Genomic DNA, 9,049 nt, shown 5'->3' on the forward strand with positions numbered 1-9,049 from the left:
TTTCCTCTGAGTTCAAACTTCCCCTCAGACAGGAGTAAGCCACCAAACCAAGGATCCTAGGAGCACTACAGCACCCGGCTCTACGGGCCCTACTGTTCTGTATTTGCATGTTTTGTTTAGTTTTTTTCCTCTGAACGCATCTCTAACACTTTGAGGACTTGGGAACCTGTCTAGATGGTCCAGAGAAAACCTGAATATCAGCAGCTATTTTTATTCATCCATCTTAGTGATGTGTACAGCGTTCATGAATGGCACAAGTTGTTTAAAGCAGCTTTTAATAATAATAAGTCTGATACCCAGATATTCTGTGAACAGACGTTCAACACACAGCAAAAAACTCCAATCGACATTCTCCATATAGGACCATTAATGCGGTTCCAAAAGTCCAGACGAGGTTCTGATTCTTCTTGTAAATACTTCAACCTTTGTGTGAATTCAGCTCTATACAGACGGAAGGAAGAGAAATCCCAAAATGAAAGATGGCTGCAGGTTCTCATATCATGTTGAGCTGCAGTCAGGGTCGATATCAGTAAGAACCGTCAATCAAGATGATCCAAAACCAGACCAAGCAGGTTCTAGGAGTATTAATCTCTAAATGAACCAATATGAGTTTTCTTTGTTTCTGAGCATGCTTGGTGCGAGCAGTGATGCAGGTGGAATTAATCCTCTAACAGGATGATGGGAGATTCTTGCAGATTAATGAGATCAGCATCCAGGAAGGAGTCCAGGTTTCTGGTCCATTTCTTGAGTGTAAATGTTCTGTAAGATCAGAAGCTCGGCACCGTGAGAGACGGAGGATTTAGCTAACAAGCTAATGGACCGTCCACTCAACCAAAGTCAATGTTCCAGCAGCAGCTGCAGAGTCCTGGGAGCGGCTCATGCATGAGAAGATAACAGAAGGTAAATCAAACCGGACCTGTCAGAAACTCCACTCATCATCTTCCATTTGGGGATTTAAATTTTTTTTTCTTTCCCCAAAACAGGAGCATGACACAGCAAAGAACACGGAGAACAAATCTGACTTGTTATCTCTGACCATAAAAAGACTATGGGACAGCAGACCCAGTTCAATATGAATCAAAGCCTTAAACCTTCCCCACAGAGGAACCAATCATCTTCTAGAAAGGTCTGATGGTCCAATGAATCGTGAAGCATGGCAGTGGCTGCATCATGCTGCCAGTGGGCACTTTAAATATTTCCCCTTAATCTGGTACCTGGACAGATTTGGGTCTTCCAGCAGGACAGAGATCCAACCCAGTTTTGGGACAAACTGAGGTCGTCTTTCTGTTTAAAACCATAACAATATGAAATAAATGTATTATTAGAAGTCTGATCAGAAAGGAATCAGTTCATGAAGGAGGGAGCCAGATCAGAAGCTCAGTGATGTGCTGATGGAGCCAGACATTTATGGGAGGCTGGAATCCAAACCATGTCTGCGTCACTGCGATGTGATGAAAGCTCCTTCTAATATAACCCCCTTTATAGGAGGAGACAAGCATAGCCTTTCTGGCTCATCCTATCCCATAATTCATTGCAGCTGACGGCGCTGACAGAAATTGTGATTAAAATTGATATATAACAGCTTCTGTTACTCTGATTGACCTTTTTATTTATTTTTAAACAGGAATGTAGCTTTGCTAAAGTTAAATGTCGGCTCAGTTCACCAAGCATTTAGTTCCTTTCGAACAAATCTGCTCTCCATAAGAAAGCCCCTAATTCACTGCAGGTCCTTTTTAACCTTATGCTGGTTTTAAATACTTGGTTTAAATCAACATATTATGACACTAAAATGTTAACGTTTGGCTTATTTAAAGGTTTTATATGCGTTCAGCAAATCTTGGATGAATTTAAAACTAAGATTCAGGACTGGGTAACTGAAGTGGAGGGTGTATTACGATAGTAATAATTAGTTCATTCTTCACACATGCCTGTAAGCAGCGTATCGCTACTTGAGTTACTGGATTCAAAATCAGACTTCAAGATCATGAACCTGGATGTTCTCACCAAATACTTTTCACACAATACACTTTTTCTCTATTTTCCAAAAGAACATAACTTTTCTAGCCTGGGTGCCATTCCGAACTTAGTCCCGCCCACAAGGTTTGAGGTCGGGAAGTTCGGTCTGGCATTGCTCCATAGTAGCTCGAGTATGATCGCCCACTCTCTGGCGATCCAATCAAATTGTCAGGGCGGGCTTTATACGATGATGGACAGATGATCAACAGTAACGTAATCAACCACGTGACCAAAGCGCGCTTGGGTGACAACAACAATGGCTGCCGCCGGAGAGTTGAGGTGAGTAGATTCTGCTATTAGGTCTGTTCTAGAAGATATCGACAGCAAATTAATTTTAAAAGAGGAACAGAGAAACGCGATCAAGTCTCATCTTCTTATTCTAGGCGTGCAACTGCACGCTTTGATTTTTGTTGACAACAACTATGCGTCGCTTAGCATACGTCACGCACTCCTTTGCTCTTATTGGTTGTAGTTCTATCCAATTGAGTGCAGAGGCATTTTTTTTCCTGGTTCGTTCAAAACACGCCCCATAATCACAGCTCTATGGAGCAGTATCAGACTCATATTCTGACTAGAACTGAGTAGAACTACGTCAGGCTATAACTTTTCTTCCACTTTGTGTAACTCGACCAACCATGCTGATGGCTTGTCCTGTTTCATTTCTGAAATGTCTGGTTTAAAAGAAACATAAATGATTTGATAAAAGAACATAAAAAATTTATGAAAGATTGTAAGAAAATAAATAATTTTGGACGCAGAGATCAAATTCTAAAGCTAGTCTGTCCAAGTCCACAGTTACTCCGGTCCTAATGGTCCCTGAAGGAGATGCGTCGGCTGGTTCCTCTAAAGGAGGCAGACGCTGGGTTTGGACACATTCTGTGAAATGAAAATTAAACACAATCCACTGGACTTTGTTTCCAAGTTTGAAGACGTTTAGCTTCCTATTCAGGAAGCCTTTTCAATTCAAAATGACAGGAATTGTTTTTAATTTCCTTTTTTTACAATGACTATGATCTGGATGACTGAGAATCTTCAGCAGCAGACCAAAGGACGACATTGGAAGAAGGGCGACTGGAGCCTTTACTTCAGCAGATCTTTCACCCTGTCTATCCACCTGGGGGAGGGGACGACACCTCCATCCTGATAACGAAGAGAGAACTCCCAAAGCAATAACATAGTTAAAAGAAAGCCATAAAAAGTTTTCCGGATAATAAGAAATAATGTCTACTGTGGGTCGCTGTCGTGTCCCAGACGCCTGGTTATGTGTCACAGGCGCCAGCAGCTCGGGCCCAACTATTTGACACCTTGGAAATGAGAGCTGCTTCATGTATCTCACAAAGACGGAGGCGTGACACGAGGGTCAACACTTCATCCTCTCTCAGCGCGGACCAGCTGTCACCTCAGCCTGGTCAGTTACTGCATCCCCAGGCCGGAGGAGCAGGGGTTAACTGCTGCTGAGGATGACCCGACACAGGAGAACCCAGAAACACGAGCCCCTTCTCCAGGAAAAGCCCTTCTATTCATCTCACATCATCTTCCTCCTCTTTCTCTCTAGTCACGGCTGTCTTGTTTTTCTTCAATTGGGCTGTTAATGTGTCGGCGTAGAGCAGCCTCAACACTTTCTATGAATATTTCAAAAACCTGAAATGATCTGCAGGATCGCTAGCCTCAGGGTGAAAAGGTGATTTTCAGTCTAAACTGACAGATGTATAGTTAATAAGTCTGCCTTTATGACATGAATGAGGGAGGGAGAAACTCGGACTGATCCCTTTGGGAAAATGAATGAAACTTTCTCATGGAAAGTTAGAAAACATAAAGAAAATCCCAAAACAGATCTAATGAATCAGAACCTTTAAAAAATAAATAAATAATACTACAGCGCTAAAACCACAGAGCAGATGAGCTTTCCGAACCAACAGAAACAAACTGAAACACGAAGCAGAGCATCTTTCACACCAGAGGAGAATCAGAGCATGGAGGGTCTCAGCACGGTGTTGGAGGGGTCATCTGGAGACGGGAGGCGTCTCCAATTCACACCAGACTCAAATAGCTTCATGCAAAGGTTGCACCATAATCACAGAAACATTACTCTAGTGGCGCTCTGACTAAATTAAAACAACTGAAGAGCAGAAAAGTCACACCTCAAAGACCAAACAAATCAACCTCTATGGATGTAAATATGGACCATGCTTGAGCTGTCCAATAGTGTGTCATGAGCTTCTGAACAGCAGCTGCAGGAGTTAGAAAAATTTAACTTTTGCTGCTTGACGCGCCACATCAACCAATCAGAGAAGCTGATCTCTAGCTAGATGGGAGAAGACACGGCACTGCTGATGTACAGCGCTATGATTACTCCACTGAAACAGTTGATTAACGCCTAAATTAACTTAAAATGCCGAAACCTGCCAGCAAAATATGCTCGATTTTATTATTCTGGTGCCTGCAGTTTGGATTACGTACTTGAAAAACGCATTCTAGCCACTGCGAACAGTAGCGAAAAACTGCCAAGAGGCAAACTGCCCAGAGGCTGCTGTTGAACAGGATTCCCAGTCACAGCGCACTGCCGGTATACGGGGATGTGAGCGTCTCCGACAACGAAATAATATTTTAAGGCAGGATCGTAATCTTGATAAACTGACTGGACAGATTAAGTTTTCTGGTGTACTTTCTCACTTAAAAACATATAAAAGCAACTTTTTTACCCACGAATAAAAGAAAATACAGCTGCCATTCTTACAGACAAAGAAAGGATAGGGTAGCTCCTCCCAACACGCATCAGACCCACTTTTCGACCGCGCAACTACAGCAGCAAAGACATTTCAGCCGCACGTCAGAACTAAATTTGTACAAGCATAAAAAATTAAGCAGCACACACTTTTTTGCTGCTCCTGCTGCTTGCGGTGTGAACGTAGCATAAGATCGCCACATCTCCAAATCGCACCTATCCATAGCAGTGATGATGGAAGACAGATGGTGCCAGCATTCATTAAACACTCATAGGCCCACAGCAAAGTTACAGCAGTTTTATTTTTGTGTTTGTTTTCAGTGAACTTCTGACTGTCCAGAGTTCAATTTCCTCCACCTTCATGTTTTTCTCCTCACATCCTGTTTGCCCTGCGGGTATTTAGCTGAAAACCAAATTCATGATGGAGGGCGCTGTCAAGAAGATGAAGAAGCATAGCCTATTGATTCTGCTCCTCCTTGGAATGTAGCTGATCTGTAAAGGAGCGTGACGTCCCTCTGCCCCACGGACGACTCAACCAGCGGATGTGTTCATCTGCAAAGAACCGCAGGGGTTTGTTATCAAGCTGAGCAGCTGCTTTCTGATGAAGCCCAGCGAGCAGCTCCGATGGACCCCCGAGCAGACGCTCCACATGGCTGAGAAGATATTATAGCAGGTCACATGTCGGCTGAGTATTGAGGTGTGCAGTTTCTGCAGGTGAAGGTAGGTGTGTGTGAGATCCATAGTCCGAAATTATGGATTAATTACTGTGCTTTGGACTGGTGGTACAAATGTAGCAGTTTAGCCCAGGGGTAGAGACGCTACAGAACACCACAAACTATGTCTGAGTGTGTGTGTGGAGGTCAAATATTTGGCTCAAACTCAACATTTTTTTTTGTTTGTTTTCCACAGTTTGCACAGGGACAAATTTCCTTTGAAAATTATTTTCTAATGTTTTAATCTGTTGAAAAGAGGAAATTCTTTCCTGATATCGACCTAGATAGACTGCTCTATGGTGGTGGTGGTACCAGGGTTCAGGAAGGTATCCTGGACTGACAGTAACCAGCATATTTAAGATAGTTAAGCTGTAAATTCTTATTTCATCCATACTACTTAAAAGTAGTCTTAAAGCAAGGAAATTACTTTAAATAATGTAAAGTATCTCACACATTCAGAAAAACACCCTATAAGCTCACTTTGTAAAAGCAGTTATCTCTTAATTTTAGAGAGGACTTAAGTTGCACATCAAGATTTTGAAGAGGAACCTTTGAGATCTAAAGAGTTATTTGTAAACTTAAATAAGGTAACTTAATTCAAATAGTCTGTGAGATGTGACCTGCATGCTTTGGGAAAGGAAGCTTTTTCAATTCAAAATGTTTTTTCATTGGAAAAGCTTTCTGGAAGTGAAACATCTTCAAACTTGGAAACAAAGTCCAGTGTATTGTTTTTTTAAACTTTTTTGGAATGACTATGACCTGGATGGCTGAGAATCTTCACCGGCTTCACCATGCTGGCGCTACAACCCTGACAAGGACTAAGCAGGAGAAGATGGATGGTTGGTTCTGTTTTGAAGAGCAGGACCCTGTAGAACCAGAGCCAGGTTTCATTTTACCAAACATCAGATTTTCATTTTATTAAAGCTTCATTTACCAGAAAAAACAAAACATTGGGATGAAGAACTTGTAACTAGGTTGACCTGGCAAAGAGAGACAGAGAAACTAGATGTGATTACAATTATGACATAAAACAGTAATAACTTCGGTTTGATTGCGATAACTTACAAAGGGTTTTCTGTTGTTAGTTTATTAAGGTTGAAAACCTTCAGTGAAACGAGGTCTGACAGTTTCAACTCAAATTGGAGGACATCCAGAGCAAAAGAAGCAGAAAAACAAAGAGCTTTTCTTCCTTCCACTTCGAAGAAGAAGCACAAAGTGTCTTTAGAGCCAAAAGCAGAACAGCTTTGATTCTCAGAAGAAAAGTACTTCAATAATTGATAAACAGAAGTAAAGGAAAACCTTCCTTGTTTCAGAGAAAACCAGATTAAACAAAATGAAAATGCAGCTTCTGTTCATTAGATGTGAATCTGTGAGAGGATCCAACATCTGTGCTTCAGAAATAAAAGCTTCGCTGGAAAAAAATGTCCAACCGTTAAGCTAACAACCGTTCCTCTATCAGGTTTCTCAGAAACGCAGATTTAGGTGCCTTAGAATGAGCCACATCCTGCTTTCCATCACAGCACCATTTTCTTCAGTTTCTCCACCAAAATATGCACCAAATCTCCTGAAACAACCAAATCTCTCACTGGCTTTAAAGAGAAAAGCGCCTTTTTCTGAGTATTCTCTTTAGAACCCCACAGGGGTTTTAAACACTTCCATTCAGGCCCTCCTCAGATTAGAAATAAAAATCTAAGTTTTATTGCTGATCTGCAGCTAAAAACAATCAGCAGAGAGTTTTTTTTTCTGTAGGGTGATTATAACTGGCCGTCAACGTTTTAGAGATTAGAATATAAATATTTTAGCTCTGTGCATGGTTCACTGAGTCACCCTCTGCTGTGCAGCAGCTCCCTCTGAACCACATACCTGATGTTCCTAATTCCAAGGCAGGCAGAAGAACATCGTAATTACATATATAGATGGATTAAAGAGCAAGAGCATTGTGGCACATGTTTAATCCAAGCAATACTCTCAGGAAGAGATTGGTTCCCCTCACTGATGAAACACGAGCTAAGTGCTGCGGTATATGCAGTCAGAGAGGAATGTTTTGGCCTCTACATTGAAGAAACAAAACGGCAGCAGCACAACAGGACAACCCACAAAGAAGAACTTCAGTGGTTCTTCTACACCCAAGGAGACAGGACTGGATCCACAGAAACTCAAATAAGGTAAAGCGACCGAGAAACCTAGGGTGTAAACATCAAGCTACGTTTAAAGTGGTTGTAATACCTATTCCCCACCTGTGAGTGGTGCACTACTGGTGAATCACAGGTAAGGAAGGTAGAAGAAGCAAGTCAACATAAAACGCAGATAAGAGAACAAAGGCTATAGTGCGAAACAAGATAGAGGAGCAAAAAGTAGTGTTTTTAAACTCCTCATTAAGTTACAAAGATCCTAAAAAAGAAGCTTAAAAATAAAGTCCTCCATCACCGTTGTTTGTGGTCCGTGAAAATAAGGAGGCCAGAAGAGGGTTTGACACATTGTCGCCTAGCAACCATGAGAGTTGACATACAAAGAAGGCAAAGAATGGATACCAAATTCTTACTACTGTTCTGGGTGCTAATAACAATTTTTAGGAGCTTCAGCAGCAGTACGATTCATAGTCCCCACCCTGCATGATATTAGAATCTGAGCTTAAATGCCAACCACACCCATTTGCACAGTGACAGATAAAACCTTCAACTAAATCAAACAAATTTAAAACAATTATTTTCATACATTTCAGATAGAAATATTCACATACTTGTATTATATTAAACTGCACTTACATTATTCACCACTGTTTGGCGCCATTTCCCTTTTTCCTTTGAGCATGGAGCAGCTGGCTTGCTTGGAATAGGGGGTTTTCAGTGACGTCACTGGCCAGCTTCCGGTCCGCCATCTTGGGTGGCATATTATCGTATATCATATATATCATGTTGCGAATGGATAAGTACGCCAGCACGCTAGAGCCACCAAATAGATATATTGTTTAAATATAGGGCTTGGGATCCACGTTGCATTGTAGGACGTGGCTGCCATGTAGATGGCAACGCAACATTAAAATACCTCTGACTTAACGTTGTTGAACGAAGAGACGTAGAAGTAGAGTTGAGAAAGAATAGATAGAAAAAAGATGTTAAAATCCCGAAAAGGATCTGAAATTTACCGGGACACATTAAATAGAGAAGCCAGGGACCGGTATGTTGACAAAATCAGCATTATTAATAATTTGGATCCATATGAAGTTCCAAACAATGAGTTGTTGCCACTGTTTTGCATATCAGACGTCTTCGGCTACCTTGTTTGTGGTGTGAGCGCCTATACTTCAGAACAGTTCCAAAGCTACAAGTCCTTGGAGTCTCATGTGCAGTTTACGAATGGATGGGTTCAGGAGCTGCAGCTCATAAAGCCAGCAAACAGTGCTAACCGTTAGTGCTAACAACCACTCAGGCATGTAATGTACTTTTAACTAGCTGCTATGTGTTTCAAAGGTTTGGTTAGTAACGTTAACTGCCAGTACGAGTCCAGTACACGGTAGTCATAGGCACTACTCTGAGTAGCGGCGGCGGAGGCAGTCAACATTGCAGCCACGGAAAGTAATACGTCATGACGCCCA

Source organism: Cyprinodon variegatus, unplaced genomic scaffold, assembly GCF_000732505.1.
Source record: "Cyprinodon variegatus isolate N-32 unplaced genomic scaffold, C_variegatus-1.0 Scaffold917, whole genome shotgun sequence".
Taxonomy (NCBI): domain Eukaryota; kingdom Metazoa; phylum Chordata; class Actinopteri; order Cyprinodontiformes; family Cyprinodontidae; genus Cyprinodon; species Cyprinodon variegatus.